The sequence below is a fragment of the Dermacentor albipictus genome, unplaced genomic scaffold (genome assembly GCF_038994185.2).
Source record: "Dermacentor albipictus isolate Rhodes 1998 colony unplaced genomic scaffold, USDA_Dalb.pri_finalv2 scaffold_32, whole genome shotgun sequence".
NCBI classification, from domain to species: Eukaryota; Metazoa; Arthropoda; class Arachnida; order Ixodida; family Ixodidae; genus Dermacentor; species Dermacentor albipictus.
This window is the reverse complement of record NW_027225586.1, coordinates 434,139-454,538: the sequence shown is the minus strand read 5'-3', so window position 1 is coordinate 454,538 and position 20,400 is coordinate 434,139.

The window sequence follows — 20,400 nt, the reverse complement described above, 5'->3', positions numbered from 1 at the left end:
GGCGCTTGCGCTGCCTGGTACGCTTCAACTGGCATGGACCGGGAGAATCCGACTCTCGAAATAAAACAATGCATTTTGAGGGCCGTTGACCATGCTGACGCAATGTGATTTCTGCCCAGGTCTGTAAATGTCAACGTGCAGAAATGAAAAAAAAGGCGTGGTTAAAGGACAGGAGTAAGAATGACTCCCTTGCAGTGTGGATTCAGGAGTGGCGCTTTATGCTATCTGTTGTGCTTCAACTGGCATGGACCGGCTGAAACTGACTGTCCACTTAAAACAAAGCATTGCAAGGACTTTTGACGATGCTGACGCAATGTGATTTGTGCCCAGGGCTCTAAATGTCAATGTGAGGAAATGGAACAAAGCGTGGGTGAAGGACGTTAGTAACAATGACTCCCTTGAGGTGCGGCTAGAACAGTGCTGCTTTGCACTGTCTGGTGTGGTTCAACTGGAATGCACAGGGGGAATCTTACTGTGCTTTTAAAAGATATAATTGCGAGGGCGGTTGACCATTTTTATGCAAGGTGATTTGTGCCCAGTGCCCTAAATGTCAACCTGAAGAAATAGAACAAGGCGTGGGGGAGCTAAGTGAGTAACAATGACTCCTTTGAGCTGCGACTAGAGCAGTGCGGCTCTAGCGCTGCCTGGTGCGCTTCAACTGGGATAGATCGGGGTAATCCGACTGTCCATTTAAAACAAATGATTGCGAGGGCCGTTGACCATGCCGACGCAATTTGATTTCTGCCTAGTGCTTTAAACGTGAAATAAATAAATTAAGGAAAGGGCTGGATAAACGACAGGAGTAACTATGACACCCTTTAGGTGCGGCTAGCGCAGTGCAGCTCTTGCGCGGTCTGGTGCGAATGAACTGGCACGGACTGACAGAATCCACTGTCCAAATAAAACAAACCATTCTGGGGGCCGTTGAGCATGCTGACGCAGTGTGATTTCTGCACAGTGCTCTAAATGTCGAAGTGAAAAAGTGAAAAAAAAAAGCGTGGATAAAAGACAGGAGTAAGAATGACTCCCTTGCAGTGTGGATTGAGCTGTGTCGCTTTGCACTTTCCGTTGCGCTTCAACTGGTATGGACCGGGAGAATCTGACTGTCCATTTAAAACAAAGCATTGCGAGGACTTTTGACCATGCTGATGCAATGTGATCTCTGCCCAGTCCCCTAAATGTCAACGTGATAAAATGCAACAAGGCGAGGGTAAACGAAGAGACTAACAATGACTCCCATGAGGTGGGACTAGAGTAGCGCGGCTTTGCACTGTCTGGTGTGGTTTACCTGGCATGCAACAGGGGAATCTAACTCTGCCATGAAAAGAAGTGATTGCGAAGGCCGTTGACCATGCTGACACAATGTGATTTCTGCCCAGTGCTATTTAATGTCAACGTGAAGAAATGCAAAAAAGGTGTGTGTAAGCGATGAGAGTAACAATGACACCCTTGAGGTGTGACTAGAGCAGCGCAGCATTTGCACAGTCTGCTGCACTCCAGCTGGCATAGATCGGGGGAATCCGACTGTCCAATTAAAACAAATGATTGTGAGCGCCGTCGACCATGCTGACGGAATGTGATTTCTGCCCAGTGCTCTAAACGTCAAAGTGAAGTAATTAAAAAAAAGGACGGATAAACGACAGGAGTAACAATGACTCCCTCGCGGTGCGGCTATCGCAGTGCGGCTATTGCGTGGTCTTGTGCGCCTCAACTGGCATGGACCGGCGGAATCATCATCAGCATAGGCCTGGTTACGCCTACTGCAGGGCAAAGGCCTCTCCCATACATCTCCAACAACCCCGATCATGTACTAAGTGTGGCCATGTCGTCCCTGCAAACTTCTGAATCTCATTCGCCCGCCTAACTTTCTGCCGCCCTCTGCTAAGCTTCTCTTCCCTTGGAATCCATTCCGTAACCCTCAATGACCATCGGTTATCTTCCCTCCTCATTGCGTATCCTGCCCATGCCCCTTTCTTTTTCTTGATTTCAACTAAGATGTCATTAAGTCGCGTTTGTTCCCTCACCCAATCTGCTCTTTTCTTATCCTTGAACGTTACACCTATCATTCTTCTTTCCATAGCTCGTTGTGTCGTCCTCAATATGAGCAGAACCCTTTTCGTAAGCCTCAAGGTTTCTGCCCCATAGGTGAGTGCTGGTAAGACACAGGTATTATATACTTTCCTCTTGAGGGGATAACGGCAACCTGCTATTCATCATCTGAGAATGCCTGCCAAACGCACCCCAGCCCATTCTTGTTCTTCTGAATATTTCTGTCTTATGATCCGCATCCGCTGTCACTACCTGACCTAAGTTGGTGTATTCCCTTACGACTTCCAGTGCCTCGCTGCCTATTGTAAATTGCGGTTTTCTTCGGAGACTGTTAAGCATTACTTTTGTTTCCTGCAGATTCATTTTCAGACCCACTCTTCTGCTTTGCCTATCCAGGTCACTGAACATGCATTGCAATTGGTCCCCTGAGGTACTAAGCAAGGCAATGTCATCAGCGAATCGCGAGTTACCAAGCTATTCTCGATTAACTTTTATCCCCAATTCTTCCCAATCCATGTCTCTGAATACCTCCTGTAAAATAAAATGCCCAAATAAAACAAAGCATTTTGGGGGCCGTTGACCGTGCTGACGCAGTGTGATTTCTGCACAGTGCTCTAAATGTCAAAGTGAAAAAATGAAAAAAAGGTGTGGATAAACGACATGAGTAAGAATGACTCCCTTGCAGTGTGCATTCAGCTGTGCCGCTTTGCACTTTCCATTGCGCTTCAACTGGTATTGACCGGGGGAATCCGACTGTCCATTTAAAACAAAGCATTGCGGGGACTTTTGACCATGCTGACGCAATGTGATTTCTGCCCAGTCCCCTATATGTCAACTTGATAAAATCAACAAGGCGTGGGTAAACGAAGGGACTAACATTGACTCCCATGAGGTGCGACTAGAGCAGCACAGCATTGCACTGTCTGGTGTGGTTTACCTGTCATGCACCGGGGGAATCTCACTGTGCACATAAAACAAATGATTGTGAAGGCTGTTGCCGATGCTGACACAATGTGATTTCTGCCCAGTGCTATTTAATGTCAACGTGAAGAAATGCAAGAAGGTGTGTATGCGATGAGAGTAACAATGACTCCCTCGAGGTGCGACTAGAGCAGTGCGGCTCTTGCGCAGTCTGCTGCACTCCAACTGGCATAGATCGGGGGAATCCGACTGTCCATTTAAAACAAATGATTACGCGGGCCGTTCACCATGCTGACGCAATGTGATTTCTGCCTAGTGCTCTAAACGGCAAACTGATGAAATAAAGAAATGCCTGGATAAAGGACAGGTGTAAGAGTGACTCCTGTGAGGTGCGGCTGGAGCAGTGCAGCTCTTGCGCGGTATGGTACACCTCAACTGGCATGGACGGGCGGGATTCACTGTCCAAATGAAACAAAGCATTCTGGGAGCCAGTGCTCTAAATGTCAACGTGAAGAAATGCAAAAAGGTGGGTATAAAGGACAGGAGTAAGAATGACTCCCGTGCAGAGTTTATTGAGCAGTTTCGCTTTGTGCTATCCATTGTGCTTCATTTGGTATGGACCGGTGGAATCCAACTGTCCATTAAAACAAAGCTTTGCGAAGACTTTTGATCATGCTGACGTAATGTGACTTCTGCCCAGCGCTCTAAATGTCAACGTGAAGAAATGCAACAAGGCATGGCTACACAAAGCGAGTAACAATGGCTCTCTTGAGGTGCGGCTAGAGCAGTGTGGCGCTTGCGCTGCCTGGTGCGCTTCAACTGGCATGGACCGGGAGAATCCGACTCTCCAAATAAAACAATGCATTTTGAGGGCCGTTGACCATGCTGACGCAATGTGATTTCTGCCCAGGTCTGTAAATGTCAACGTGCAGAAATGAAAAAAAAGGCGTGGTTAAACGACAGGAGTAAGAATGACTCCCTTGCAGTGTGGATTCAGGAGTGGCGCTTTATGCTATCTGTTGTGCTTCAACTGGCATGGACCGGCTGAAACTGACTGTCCACTTAAAACAAAGCATTGCAAGGACTTTTGACGATGCTGACGCAATGTGATTTGTGCCCAGGGCTCTAAATGTCAATGTGAGGAAATGGAACAAAGCGTGAGTGAAGGACGTTAGTAACAATGACTCCCTTGAGGTGCGGCTAGAACAGTGCTGCTTTGCACTGTCTGGTGTGGTTCAACTGGAATGCACAGGGGGAATCTTACTGTGCTTTTAAAAGATATAATTGCGAGGGCGGTTGACCATTTTTATGCAAGGTGATTTGTGCCCAGTGCCCTAAATGTCAACCTGAAGAAATAGAACAAGGCGTGGGGGAGCTAAGTGAGTAACAATGACTCCCTTGAGCTGCGGCTAGAGCAGTGCGGCTCTAGCGCTGCCTGGTGCGCTTCAACTGGGATAGATCGGGGTAATCCGACTGTCCATTTAAAACAAATGATTGCGAGGGCCGTTGACCATGCTGACGCAATTTGATTTCTGCCTAGTGCTTTAAACGTGAAATAAATAAATTAAGGAAAGGGCTGGATAAACGACAGGAGTAACTATGACACCCTTTAGGTGCGGCTAGCGCAGTACAGCTCTTGCGCGGTCTGGTGCGAATGAACTGGCATGGACTGACAGAATCCACTGTCCAAATAAAACAAACCATTCTGGGGGCCGTTGAGCATGCTGACGCAGTGTGATTTCTGCACAGTGCTCTAAATGTCGAAGTGAAAAATTGAAAAAAAAAGCGTGGATAAAAGACAGGAGTAAGAATGACTCCCTTGCAGTGTGGATTGAGCTGTGCCGCTTTGCACTTTCCGTTGCGCTTCAACTGGTATGGACCGGGAGAATCTGACTGTCCATTGAAAACAAAGCATTGCGAGGACTTTTGACCATGCTGATCCAATGTGATCTCTGCCCAGTCCCCTAAATGTCAACGTGATAAAATGCAACAAGGCGAGGGTAAACGAAGAGACTAACAATGACTCCCATGAGGTGGGACTAGAGTAGCGCGGCTTTGCACTGTCTGGTGTGGTTTACCTGGCATGCAACGGGGGAATCTAACTCTGCCATGAAAAGAAATGATTGCGAAGGCCGTTGCCGATGCTGACACAATGGGATTTCTGCCCAGTGCTATTTAATGTCAACGTGAAGAAATGCAAGAAGGTGTGTGTAAGCTATGAGAGTAACAATGACTCCCTTGAGGTGCGACTAGAACAGTGCAGCTGTTGCACAGTCTGCTGCACTCCAGCTGGCATAGATCGGGGGAATCCGACTGTCCATTTAAAACAAATGATTGCGAGGGCCGTCGACCATGCTGACGCGATGTGATTTCTGCCCAGTGCTCTAAACGTGAAACTGAAGTAAATAAAAAAAGGCATGGATAAACTACAGGAGTCACAATGACTCCCTTGTGGTGCGGCTATCGCAGTGCGGCTCTTGCGTGGTCTTGTGTGCCTCAACTGGCATGGACCGGCGGAATCATCATCAGCATCAGCCTGGTTACGCCTACTGCAGGGCAAAGGCCTCTCCCGTACATCTCCAACAACCCCGATCATGTACTATGTGTGGCCATGTCGTCCCTGCAAACTTCTTAATCTCATGCGCCCGCCTAACTTTCTGCCGCCCTCTGCTAAGCTTCCCTTCCCTTGGAATCCATTCCGTAACCCTTAATGACCATCGGTTATCTTCCCTCCTCATTTCGTATCCTGCCCATGCCCATTTCTTTTTCTTGATTTCAACTAAGATGTCATTAACTCGCGTTTGTTCCCTCACCCAATCTGCTCTTTTCTTATCCTTTAACGTTACACCTATCATTCTTCTTTCCATAGCTCGTTGCGTCGTCCTCAATTTGAGCAGAACCCATTTCGTAAGCCTCCAGGTTTCTGCCCCATAGGTGAGTACTGGTAAGACACAGGTATTATATACTTTCCTCTTGAGGGGATAATGGCAACCTGCTAATCATCATCTGAGAATGCCTGCCAAACGCACCCCAGCCCATTCTTGTTCTTCTGAATATTTCTGTCTCATGATCCGCATCCGCTGTCACTACCTGCCCTAAGTTGATGTAATCCCTTACGACTTGTAGTGCCTCGCTGCCAATTGTAAATTGCTGTTTTCTTCCGAGACTGTTAAGCATTACTTTAGTTTCCTGCAGATTAATTTTTAGACCCACTCTTCTGCTTTCCCTATCCAGGTCAGTGAACATGCATTGCAATTGGTCCCCTGAGGTACTAAGGAAGGCAATGTCATCAGCGAATCGCGAGTTACTAAGCTATTCTCGATTAACTTTTATCCCCAAATCTTCCCAATCCATGTCTCTGAATACCTCCTGTAAAATAAAATGCCCAAATAAAACAAAGCATTTTGGGGGCCGTTGACCATGCTGACGCAATGTGATTTCTGCCCAGGTCTGTAAATGTCAACGTGCAGAAATGAAAAAAAGGCGTGGTTAAACGACAGGAGTAAGAATGACTCCCTTGCAGTGTGGATTCAGGAGTGGCGCTTTATGCTATCTGTTGTGCATCAACTGGTGGACCGGGGGAATCCGACTGTCCATTTAAAACAAAGCATTGCGGGGACTTTTGACCATGCTGACGCAATGTGATTTCTGCCCAGTCCCCTATATGTCAACTTGATAAAATCAACAAGGCGTGGGTAAACGAAGAGACTAACAATGACTCCCATGAGGTGCGACTAGAGCAGCACAGCTTTGCACTGTCTGGTGTGGTTTACCTGTCATGCACCGGGGGAATCTCACTGTGCACTTAAAACAAATGATTGTGAAGGCTGTTGCCGATGCTGACACAATGTGATTTCTGCCCAGTGCTATTTAATGTCAACGTGAAGAAATGCAAGACGGTGTGTATGCGATGAGAGTAACAATGACTCCCTCGAGGTGCGACTAGAGCACTGCGGCTCTTGCGCAGTCTGCTGCACTCCAACTGGCATAGATCGGGGGAATCCGACTGTCCATTTAAAACAAATGATTACGCGGGCCGTTCACCATGCTGACGCAATGTGATTTCTGCCTAGTGCTCTAAACGGCAAAGTGATGAAATAAAGAAATGCCTGGATAAAGGACAGGTGTAAGAGTGACTCCTGTGAGGTGCGGCTGGAGCAGTGCAGGTCTTGCGCGGTATGGTACGCCTCAACTGGCATGGACGGGCGGAATTCACTGTCCAAATGAAACAAAGCATTCTGGGAGCCAGTGCTCTAAATGTCAACGTGAAGAAATGCAAAAAGGTGGGTATAAAGGACAGGAGTAAGAATGACTCCCGTGCAGATTTATTGAGCAGTTTCGCTTTGTGCTATCCATTGTGCTTCATTTGGTATGGACCGGTGGAATCCAACTGTCCATTAAAACAAAGCTTTGCGAAGACTTTTGATCATGCTGACGTAATGTGACTTCTGCCCAGCGCCCTAAATGTCAACGTGAAGAAATGCAACAAGGCATGGCTACACAAAGCGAGTAACAATGGCTCTCTTAAGGTGCGGCTAGAGCAGTGTGGCGCTTGCGCTGCCTGGTGCGCTTCAACTGGCATGGACCGGGAGAATCCGACTCTCGAAATAAAACAATGCATTTTGAGGGCCGTTGACCATGCTGACGCAATGTGATTTCTGCCCAGGTCTGTAAATGTCAACGTGCAGAAATGAAAAAAAGGCGTGGTTAAACGACAGGAGTAAGAATGACTCCCTTGCAGTGTGGATTCAGGAGTGGCGCTTTATGCTATCTGTTGTGCTTCAACTGGCATGGACCGGCTGAAACTGACTGTCCACTTAAAACAAAGCATTGCAAGGACTTTTGACGATGCTGACGCAATGTGATTTGTGCCCAGGGCTCTAAATGTCAATGTGAGGAAGTGGAACAAAGCGTGGGTGAAGGACGTTAGTAACAATGACTCCCTTGAGGTGCGGCTAGAACAGTGCTGCTTTGCACTGTCTGGTGTGGTTCAACTGGAATGCACAGGGGGAATCTTACTGTGCTTTTAAAAGGTATAATTGCGAGGGCGGTTGACCATTTTTATGCAAGGTGGTTTGTGCCCAGTGCCCTAAATGTCAACCTGAAGAAATAGAACAAGGCGTGGGGGAGCTAAGTGAGTAACAATGACTCCCTTGAGCTGCGACTAGAGCAGTGCGGCTCTAGCGCTGCCTGGTGCGCTTCAACTGGGATAGATCGGGGTAATCCGACTGTCCATTTAAAACAAATGATTGCGAGGGCCGTTGACCATGCCGACGCAATTTGATTTCTGCCTAGTGCTTTAAACGTGAAATAAATAAATTAAGGAAAGGGCTGGATAAACGACAGGAGTAACTATGACACCCTTTAGGTGCGGCTAGCGCAGTGCAGCTCTTGCGCGGTCTGGTGCGAATGAACTGGCACGGACTGACAGAATCCACTGTCCAAATAAAACAAACCATTCTGGGGGCCGTTGAGCATGCTGACGCAGTGTGATTTCTGCACAGTGCTCTAAATGTCGAAGTGAAAAAATGAAAAAAAAAGCGTGGATAAAAGACAGGAGTAAGAATGACTCCCTTGCAGTGTGGATTGAGCTGTGCCGCTTTCCACTTTCCGTTGCGCTTCAACTGGTATGGACCGGGAGAATCTGACTGTCCATTTAAAACAAAGCATTGCGAGGACTTTTGACCATGCTGATGCAATGTGATCTCTGCCCAGTCCCCTATATGTCAACTTGATAAAATCATCAAGGCGCGGGTAAACGAAGAGACTAACAATGACTCCCATGAGGTGCGACTAGAGCAGCACGGCTCTGCGCTGTCTGGTGTGGCTTACCTGGCATGCACCGGGGGAATCTCACTGTGCACTTAAAACAAATGATTGTGAAGGCTGTTGCCGATGCTGACACTATGTGATTTCTGCCCAGTGCTATTTAATGTCAACGTGAAGAAATGCAAGAAGGTGTGTGTAAGCGGTGAGAGTAACAATGACTCCCTTGAGGTGCGAATAGAGCAGTGCAGCTTTTGCACAGTCTGCTGCACTCCAGCTGGCATAGATCGGGGGAATCCGACTGTCCATTTAAAACAAATGATTGCGAGGGCCGTCGACCATGCTGACGCAATGTGATTTCTGCCCAGTGCTCTAAACGTGAAACTGAAGTAAATAAAAAAAGGCATGGATAAACTACAGGAGTCACAATGACTCCCTTGTGGTGCGGCTATCGCAGTGCGGCTCTTGCGTGGTCTTGTGTGCCTCAACTGGCATGGACCGGCGGAATCATCATCATCAGCATCAGCCTGGTTACGCCTACTGCAGGGCAAAGGCCTCTCCCGTACTTCTCCAACAACCCCGATCATGTACTATGTGTGGCCATGACGTCCCTGCAAACTTCTTAATCTCATGCGCCCGCCTAACTTTCTGCCGCCCTCTGCTAAGCTTCCCTTCCCTTGGAATCCATTCCGTAACCCTTAATGACCATCGGTTATCTTCCCTCCTCATTTCGTATCCTGCCCATGCCCATTTCTTTTTCTTGATTTCAACTAAGATGTCATTAACTCGCGTTTGTTCCCTCACCCAATCTGCTCTTTTCTTATCCTTTAACGTTACACCTATCATTCTTCTTTCCATAGCTCGTTGCGTCGTCCTCAATTTGAGCAGAACCCATTTCGTAAGCCTCCAGGTTTCTGCCCCATAGGTGAGTACTGGTAAGACACAGGTATTATATACTTTCCTCTTGAGGGGATAATGGCAACCTGCTAATCATCATCTGAGAATGCCTGCCAAACGCACCCCAGCCCATTCTTGTTCTTCTGAATATTTCTGTCTCATGATCCGCATCCGCTGTCACTACCTGCCCTAAGTTGATGTAATCCCTTACGACTTCTAGTGCCTCGCTGCCAATTGTAAATTGCTGTTTTCTTCCGAGACTGTTAAGCATTACTTTAGTTTCCTGCAGATTAATTTTTAGACCCACTCTTCTGCTTTGCCTATCCAGGTCAGTGAACATGCATTGCAATTGGTCCCCTGAGGTACTAAGGAAGGCAATGTCATCAGCGAATCGCGAGTTACTAAGCTATTCTCGATTAACTTTTATCCCCAAATCTTCCCAATCCATGTCTCTGAATACCTCCTGTAAAATAAAATGCCCAAATAAAACAAAGCATTTTGGGGGCCGTTGACCGTGCTGACGCAGTGTGATTTCTGCACAGTGCTCTAAATGTCAAAGTGAAAAAATGAAAAAAAGGTGTGGATAAACGACATGAGTAAGAATGACTCCCTTGCAGTGTGCATTCAGCTGTGCCGCTTTGCACTTTCCATTGCGCTTCAACTGGCATAGACCGGGGGAATCCGACTGTCCATTTAAAACAAAGCATTGCGGGGACTTTTGACCATGCTGACGCAATGTGATTTCTGCCCAGTCCCCTATATGTCAACTTGATAAAATCAACAAGGCGTGGGTAAACGAAGAGACTAACAATGACTCCCATGAGGTGCGACTAGAGCAGCACAGCTTTGCACTGTCTGGTGTGGTTTACCTGTCATGCACCGGGGGAATCTCACTGTGCACTTAAAACAAATGATTGTGAAGGCTGTTGCCGATGCTGACACAATGTGATTTCTGCCCAGTGCTATTTAATGTCAACGTGAAGAAATGCAAGAAGGTGTGTATGCGATGAGAGTAACAATGACTCCCTCGAGGTGCGACTAGAGCAGTGCGGCTCTTGCGCAGTCTGCTGCACTCCAACTGGCATAGATCGGGGGAATCCGACTGTCCATTTAAAACAAATGATTACGCGGGCCGTTCACCGTGCTGACGCAATGTGATTTCTGCCTAGTGCTCTAAACGGCAAAGTGATGAAATAAAGAAATGCCTGGATAAAGGACAGGTGTAAGAGTGACTCCTGTGAGGTGCGGCTGGAGCAGTGCAGCTCTTGCGCGGTATGGTACGCCTCAACTGGCATGGACGGGCGGAATTCACTGTCCAAATGAAACAAAGCATTCTGGGAGCCAGTGCTCTAAATGTCAACGTGAAGAAATGCAAAAAGGTGGGTATAAAGGACAGGAGTAAGAATGACTCCCGTGCAGAGTTTATTGAGCAGTTTCGCTTTGTGCTATCCATTGTGCTTCATTTGGTATGGACCGGTGGAATCCAACTGTCCATTAAAACAAAGCTTTGCGAAGACTTTTGATCATGCTGACGTAATGTGACTTCTGCCCAGCGCTCTAAATGTCAACGTGAAGAAATGCAACAAGGCATGGCTACACAAAGCGAGTAACAATGGCCCTCTTGAGGTGCGGCTAGAGCAGTGTGGCGCTTGCGCTGCCTGGTGCGCTTCAACTGGCATGGACCGGGAGAATCCGACTCTCCAAATAAAACAATGCATTTTGAGGGCCGTTGACCATGCTGACGCAATGTGATTTCTGCCCAGGTCTGTAAATGTCAACGTGCAGAAATGAAAAAAAAGGCGTGGTTAAACGACAGGAGTAAGAATGACTCCCTTGCAGTGTGGATTCAGGAGTGGCGCTTTATGCTATCTGTTGTGCTTCAACTGGCATGGACCGGCTGAAACTGACTGTCCACTTAAAACAAAGCATTGCAAGGACTTTTGACGATGCTGACGCAATGTGATTTGTGCCCAGGGCTCTAAATGTCAATGTGAGGAAATGGAACAAAGCGTGGGTGAAGGACGTTAGTAACAATGACTCCCTTGAGGTGCGGCTAGAACAGTGCTGCTTTGCACTGTCTGGTGTGGTTCAACTGGAATGCACAGGGGGAATCTTACTGTGCTTTTAAAAGATATAATTGCGAGGGCGGTTGACCATTTTTATGCAAGGTGATTTGTGCCCAGTGCCCTAAATGTCAACCTGAAGAAATAGAACAAGGCGTGGGGGAGCTAAGTGAGTAACAATGACTCCCTTGAGCTGCGGCTAGAGCAGTGCGGCTCTAGCGCTGCCTGGTGCGCTTCAACTGGGATAGATCGGGGTAATCCGACTGTCCATTTAAAACAAATGATTGCGAGGGCCGTTGACCATGCTGACGCAATTTGATTTCTGCCTAGTGCTTTAAACGTGAAATAAATAAATTAAGGAAAGGGCTGGGTAAACGACAGGAGTAACTATGACACCCTTTAGGTGCGGCTAGCGCAGTGCAGCTCTTGCGCGGTCTGGTGCGAATGAACTGGCATGGACTGACCGAATCCACTGTCCAAATAAAACAAACCATTCTGGGGGCCGTTGAGCATGCTGACGTAGTGTGATTTCTGCACAGTGCTCTAAATGTCGAAGTGAAAAAATGAAAAAAAAGCGTGGATAAAAGACAGGAGTAAGAATGACTCCCTTGCAGTGTGGATTGAGCTGTGCCGCTTAGCACTTTCCGTTGCGCTTCAACTGGTATGGACCGGGAGAATCTGACTGTCCATTTAAAACAAAGCATTGCGAGGACTTTTGACCATGCTGATGCAATGTGATCTCTGCCCAGTCCCCTATATGTCAACTTGATAAAATCAACAAGGCGAGGGTAAACGAAGAGACTAACAATGACTCCCATGAGGTGCGACTAGAGCAGCACGGCTCTGCACTGTCTGGTGTGGCTTACCTGGCATGCACCGGGGGAATCTCACTGTGCACTTAAAACAAATGATTGTGAAGGCTGTTGCCGATGCTGACGCAATGTGATTTCTGCATAGTGCTCTAAACGGCAAAGTGATGAAATAAAGAAATGCCTGGATAAAGGACAGGTGTAAGAGTGACTCCTGTGAGGTGCGGCTGGAGCAGTGCAGCTCTTGCGCGGTATGGTACGCCTCAACTGGCATGGACGGGCGGAATTCACTGTCCAAATGAAACAAAGCATTCTGGGAGCCAGTGCTCTAAATGTCAACGTGAAGAAATGCAAAAAGGTGGGTATAAAGGACAGGAGTAAGAATGACTCCCGTGCAGAGTTTATTGAGCAGTTTCGCTTTGTGCTATCCATTGTGCTTCATTTGGTATGGACCGGTGGAATCCAACTGTCCATTAAAACAAAGCTTTGCGAAGACTTTTGATCATGCTGACGTAATGTGATCTCTGCCCAGTCCCCTAAATGTCAACGTGATAAAATGCAACAAGGCGAGGGTAAACGAAGAGACTAACAATGACTCCCATGAGGTGGGACTAGAGTAGCGTGGCTTTGCACTGTCTGGTGTGGTTTACCTGGCATGCAACGGGGGAATCTAACTCTGCCATGAAAAGAAATGATTGCGAAGGCCGTTGACCATGCTGACACAATGTGATTTCTGCCCAGTGCTCTAAACGGCAAAGTGATGAAATAAAGAAATGCCTGGATAAAGGACAGGTGTAAGAGTGACTCCTGTGAGGTGCGGCTGGAGCAGTGCAGCTCTTGCGCGGTATGGTACGCCTCAACTGGCATGGACGGGCGGAATTCACTGTCCAAATGAAACAAAGCATTCTGGGAGCCAGTGCTCTAAATGTCAACGTGAAGAAATGCAAAAAGGTGGGTATAAAGGACAGGAGTAAGAATGACTCCCGTGCAGAGTTTATTGAGCAGTTTCGCTTTGTGCTATCCATTGTGCTTCATTTGGTATGGACCGGTGGAATCCAACTGTCCATTAAAACAAAGCTTTGCGAAGACTTTTGATCATGCTGACGTAATGTGACTTCTGCCCAGCGCTCTAAATGTCAACGTGAAGAAATGCAACAAGGCATGGCTACACAAAGCGAGTAATAATGGCTCTCTTGAGGTGCGGCTAGAGCAGTGTGGCGCTTGCGCTGCCTGGTGCGCTTCAACTGGCATGGACCGGGAGAATCCGACTCTCCAAATAAAACAATGCATTTTGAGGGCCGTTGACCATGCTGACGCAATGTGATTTCTGCCCAGGTCTGTAAATGTCAACGTGCAGAAATGAAAAAAAGGCGTGGTTAAACGACAGGAGTAAGAATGACTCCCTTGCAGTGTGGATTCAGGAGTGGCGCTTTATGCTATCTGTTGTGCATCAACTGGCATGGACCGGCTGAAACTGACTGTCCACTTAAAACAAAGCATTGCAAGGACTTTTGACGATGCTGACGCAATGTGATTTGTGCCCAGGGCTCTAAATGTCAATGTGAGGAAATGGAACAAAGCGTGGGTGAAGGACGTTAGTAACAACGACTCCCTTAAGGTGCGGCTAGAACAGTGCTGCTTTGCACTGTCTGGTGTGGTTCAACTGGAATGCACAGGGGGAATCTTACTGTGCTTTTAAAAGATATAATTGCGAGGGCGGTTGACCATTTTTATGCAAGGTGATTTGTGCCCAGTGCCCTAAATGTCAACCTGAAGAAATAGATCAAGGCGTGGGGGAGCTAAGTGAGTAACAATGACTTCCTTGAGCTGCGACTAGAGCAGTGCGGCTCTAGCGCTGCCTGGTGCGCTTCAACTGGGATAGATCGGGGTAATCCGACTGTCCATTTAAAACAAATGATTGCGAGGGCCGTTGACCATGCTGACGCAATTTGATTTCTGCCTAGTGCTTTAAATGTGAAATAAATAAATTAAGGAAAGGGCTGGATAAACGACAGGAGTAACTATGACACCCTTTAGGTGCGGCTAGCGCAGTGCAGCTCTTGCGCGGTCTGGTGCGAATGAACTGGCATGGACTGACAGAATCCACTGTCCAAATAAAACAAACCATTCTGGGGGCCGTTGAGCATGCTGACGCAGTGTGATTTCTGCACAGTGCTCTAAATGTCGAAGTGAAAAAATGAAAAAAAAGCGTGGATAAAAGACAGGAGTAAGAATGACTCCCTTGCAGTGTGGATTGAGCTGTGCCGCTTTGCACTTTCCGTTGCGCTTCAACTGGTATGGACCGGGAAAATATGACTGTCCATTTAAAACAAAGCATTGCGAGGACTTTTGACCATGCTGATGCAATGTGATCTCTACCCAGTCCCCTAAATGTCAACGTGATAAAATGCAACAAGGCGATGGTAAACGAAGAGACTAACAATGACTCCCATGAGGTGGGACTAGAGTAGCGCGGCTTTGCACTGTCTGGTGTGGTTTACCTGGCATGCAACGGGGGAATCTAACTCTGCCATGAAAAGAAATGATTGCGAAGGCCGTTGCCGATGCTGACACAATGTGATTTCTGCCCAGTGCTATTTAATGTCAACGTGAAGAAATGCAAGAAGGTGAGTGTAAGCTATGAGAGTAACAATGACTCCCTTGAGGTGCGACTAGAACAGTGCAGCTTTTGCACAGTCTGCTGCACTCCAGCTGGCATAGATCGGGGGAATCCGACTGTCCATTTAAAACAAATGATCGCGAGGGCCGTCGACCATGCTGACGCAATGTGATTTCTGCCCAGTGCTCTAAACGTGAAACTGAAGTAAATAAAAAAAGGCATGGATAAACTACAGGAGTCACAATGACTCCCTTGTGGTGCGGCTATCGCAGTGCGGCTCTTGCGTGGTCTTGTGTGCCTCAACTGGCATGGACCGGCGGAATCATCATCAGCATCAGCCTGGTTACGCCTACTGCAGGGCAAAGGCCTCTCCCGTACATCTCCAACAACCCCGATCATGTACTATGTGTGGCCATGTCGTCCCTGCAAACTTCTTAATCTCATGCGCCCGCCTAAATTTCTGCCGCCCTCTGCTAAGCTTCCCTTCCCTTGGAATCCATTCCGTAACCCTTAATGACCATCCGTTATCTTCCCTCCTCATTTCGTATCCTGCCCATGCCCATTTCTTTTTCTTGATTTCCACTAAGATGTCATTAACTCGCGTTTGTTCCCTCACCCAATCTGCTCTTTTCTTATCCTTTAACGTTACACCTATCATTCTTCTTTCCATAGCTCGTTGCGTCGTCCTCAATTTGAGCAGAACCCATTTCGTAAGCCTCCAGGTTTCTGCCCCATAGGTGAGTACTGGTAAGACACAGGTATTATATACTTTCCTCTTGAGAGGATAATGGCAACCTGCTAATCATCATGTGAGAATGCCTGCCAAACGCACCCCAGCCCATTCTTGTTCTTCTGAATATTTCTGTCTCATGATCCGCATCCGCTGTCACTACCTGCCCTAAGTTGATGTAATCCCTTACGACTTCTAGTGCCTCGCTGCCAATTGTAAATTGCTGTTTTCTTCCGAGACTGTTAAGCATTACTTTAGTTTCCTGCAGATTAATTTTTAGACCCACTCTTCTGCTTTGCATATCCAGGTCAGTGAACATGCATTGCAATTGGTCCCCTGAGGTACTAAGGAAGGCAATGTCATCAGCGAATCGCGAGTTACTAAGCTATTCTCGATTAACTTTTATCCCCATATCTTCCCAATCCATGTCTCTGAATACCTCCTGTAAAATAAAATGCCCAAATAAAACAAAGCATTTTGGGGGCCGTTGACCATGCTGACGCAATGTGATTTCTGCCCAGGTCTGTAAATGTCAACGTGCAGAAATGAAAAAAAGGCGTGGTTAAACGACAGGAATAAGAATGACTCCCTTGCAGTGTGGATTCAGGAGTGGCGCTTTATGCTATCTGTTGTGCATCAACTGGCATGGACCGGGGGAATCCGACTGTCCATTTAAAACAAAGCATTGCGGGGACTTTTCACCATGCTGACGCAATGTGATTTCTGCCCAGTCCCCTATATGTCAACTTGATAAAATCAACAAGGCGTGGGTAAACGAAGAGACTAACAATGACTCCCATGAGGTGCGACTAGAGCAGCACAGCTTTGCACTGTCTGGTGTGGTTTACCTGTCATGCACCGGGGGAATCTCACTGTGCACTTAAAACAAATGATTGTGAAGGCTGTTGCCGATGCTGACACAATGTGATTTCTGCCCAGTGCTATTTAATGTCAACGTGAAGAAATGCAAGAAGGTGTGTATGCGATGAGAGTAACAATGACTCCCTCGAGGTGCGACTAGAGCAGTGCGGCTCTTGCGCAGTCTGCTGCACTCCAACTGGCATAGATCGGGGGAATCCGACTGTCCATTTAAAACAAATGATTACGCGGGCCGTTCACCATGCTGACGCAATGTGATTTCTGCCTAGTGCTCTAAACGGCAAAGTGATGAAATAAAGAAATGCCTGGATAAAGGACAGGTGTAAGAGTGACTCCTGTGAGGTGCGGCTGGAGCAGTGCAGGTCTTGCGCGGTATGGTACGCCTCAACTGGCATGGACGGGCGGAATTCACTGTCCAAATGAAACAAAGCATTCTGGGAGCCAGTGCTCTAAATGTCAACATGAAGAAATGCAAAAAGGTGGGTATAAAGGACAGGAGTAAGAATGACTCCCGTGCAGAGTTTATTGAGCAGTTTCGCTTTGTGCTATCCATTGTGCTTCATTTGGTATGGACCGGTGGAATCCAACTGTCCATTAAAACAAAGCTTTGCGAAGACTTTTGATCATGCTGACGTAATGTGACTTCTGCCCAGCGCTCTAAATGTCAACGTGAAGAAATGCAACAAGGCATGGCTACACAAAGCGAGTAACAATGGCTCTCTTGAGGTGCGGCTAGAGCAGTGTGGCGCTTGCGCTGCCTGTTGCGCTTCAACTGGCATGGACCGGGAGAATCCGACTCTCCAAATAAAACAATGCATTTTGAGGGCCGTTGACCATGCTGACGCAATGTGATTTCTGCCCAGGTCTGTAAATGTCAACGTGCAGAAATGAAAAAAAGGCGTGGTTAAACGACAGGAGTAAGAATGACTCCCTTGCAGTGTGGATTCAGGAGTGGCGCTTTATGCTATCTGTTGTGCATCAACTGGCATGGACCGGCTGAAACTGACTGTCCACTTAAAACAAAGCATTGCAAGGACTTTTGACGATGCTGACGCAATGTGATTTGTGCCCAGGGCTCTAAATGTCAATGTGAGGAAATGGAACAAAGCGTGGGTGAAGGACTTTAGTAACAATGACTCCCTTAAGGTGCGGCTAGAACAGTGCTGCTTTGCACTGTCTGGTGTGGTTCAACTGGAATGCACAGGGGGAATCTTACTGTGCTTTTAAAAGATATTGTTACGGTGAAGTGAAGGAAGACGTTGAATGGGACTAGAGAAAGACGAAGTCTGGCGGTTGCCTGAACGCCATATCCATCATTTGTAAATATAAGTTATTTTACACTCGTGGGCCTGCTTTCTTCCCGCAACATTTTGGTGGAAGGTGCGGGGTACCACCACGGAACTTCGCAGCGGACGTCATCTACCTGCTGCCACAATGGCAAATCAACCGACACAAGCGACAACGCCTCGGCAGCCCGTGCCCACGGTCATCCTCACTCACCCACGGGACCCGGGAACATTTTGTGGCACGGACAACGTCGACGTCGAGGACTGGCTTACGATGTACGAGCGAGTGTGCGACAACAACAGGTGGGATCCTACAATGATGCTTGCAAACGTAATATTTTATCTGAAGGGAACTGCGAAGCAATGGTATGACACACATGAAGCTGACCTAACGAGCTGGGATGTTTGCAAAGAAAAAATGCGAGACCTGTTCGGCAGACCTGTCGGTCGTCAGCTGGCAGCTAAAAAAGAACTTGCGTGCCGCGCTCAGACGTCCACAGAATCCTATGTCGTGTACATACAGGATGTGCTGGCCCTCTGTCGCAAGGCTGATGACAACATGACCGAGGCAGACAAGATTGGCCATATATTGAAAGGTATTGCAGACGATGCCTTCAATCTCTTGATGTGTAAGGATTGTGCCACTGTGGATGCAATTATTAAGGAGTGCCGGCGCTTCGAACAAGCGAAGGGCCGCCGCGTCACTCAAACTTTCGACCGGTTGCCCAATACCGCCGCGACATCTTCTTGCGAAGACCCGCCGCGGTTCGTTCAGCCCGCAGGACCGGAAGAAATAACGCGCATCGTTCGCCGTGAGCTTGAGGCCATGGCCCCGGCTCCCGTTCGTTCAGACTGTCGGGAAAGCGTACCCGCTATCTCCCTTATACAAGCGGTCGTTCGGGAAGAAATAGCAAGTTTGGGCATTCCATCTCTCTGCTCAGTCCGCCATACCAACACCTACCAAATTTCTCCGACCGCTCGCTCCCGGACGCAAAGCTTTCCACCACTCCGTCGCAACCCAGCTGAATGGCGCACAGCGGATGATAAACCCATCTGTTTTAATTGTTCCGGTATTGGACACATCGCCCGTCATTGCCGCAACCACTGGTCGTCGCCTCCTCGGTGGTCGTCTCCGAGTCACTACAGCGAAGTACCCGACAATCGCACTTTCTCGCCCTATACGCCGACTAGGAACATCAACGCCGACAGTGCTCCACCAAGATCCAGCCGATCCCCGTCTCCGCAAGGTCGTAGGTCCCGTTCGCCTCTCGTTCACCGCTCTTCGTCCCCTTCTGCAACCGGTCGCTTCGCTTCGGGAAACTAGGCGGTGCAGCTCCCGGAGGTGAAGCTGCAACTCCGACCCGGCCCACAAATCCTCTATTGACCCTGCCTACATGTGGAAACCTGCTGTACATTGAAGTCGATGGCGTTCCTGTTAGATCTCTCGTTGATACAGGAGCGCAGCTCTCAGTTATGAGCGCTGCTCTCCGCCGCCGGCTCAAAAAGGTTCTGACCCCCGCCGTACCGTGCACCGTGCGAGTCGCCGATGGGAGTACGTCACCTGTCCTTGGAATGTGCACAGCACGTGTGACCATTGGGGGCCATTATACCGTTGTTCTATTTATCGTCCTTGAACACTGCCCACACGACCTAATTCTCGGCCTCGACTTCCTTTCGAAACACTCTGCCCAAATTGACTGCTCCGCAGGTGTTGTACAGTTGGACCTGCCGCTTCCTGCCGACGCAACCACTTGTGCTCCACACCGCTTATGTGCTGCTGAATTTGCAAGGCTGCCTCCACAGGCTGCTACAAATGTCCTGCTGACGCCCTGTCCTCCCGTACCTGATGGCGAGTACGTCCTGTCGCCGCTTACTGACGTGGTTTTGTCGCGTAATATTGCCCTACCGAGCACCTTAATTCGGATCCGCGAAAACTGCGCTCGCGTGCCCATCCTCAATTTTGGGTTCTCGTCACATGTTTTGCCACACGGTATCGCCATAGCGCATATCACTCCTTTGGAAGAATTTCAGATTTCTTTTTTGACCTCTGAATCCTTCCTCAGTACGAACGGACCTTTGTCATCCACTCCTTCGTACTCGACGCCTGCGGACGATGTTTCTAAGATGATCGCCCCCGACCTTCCTTCCGAGCAAACAACAGCTCTTCGTCATCTCCTGTCATCTTATCGGGACATCTTTGATTTGGACGACCGTCCACTTGGCCAGACATCTGTTGTCACGCATCGCATCAACACCGGTGACGCCAGCCCCATTCATAGGCGGCCATATCGTGTCTCGGCAACAGAAAGGGCCATCATACAGAAAGAAGTAGACAGGATGATGGACAAGGACATCATTGAACCCTCCAGTAGCCCGTGGG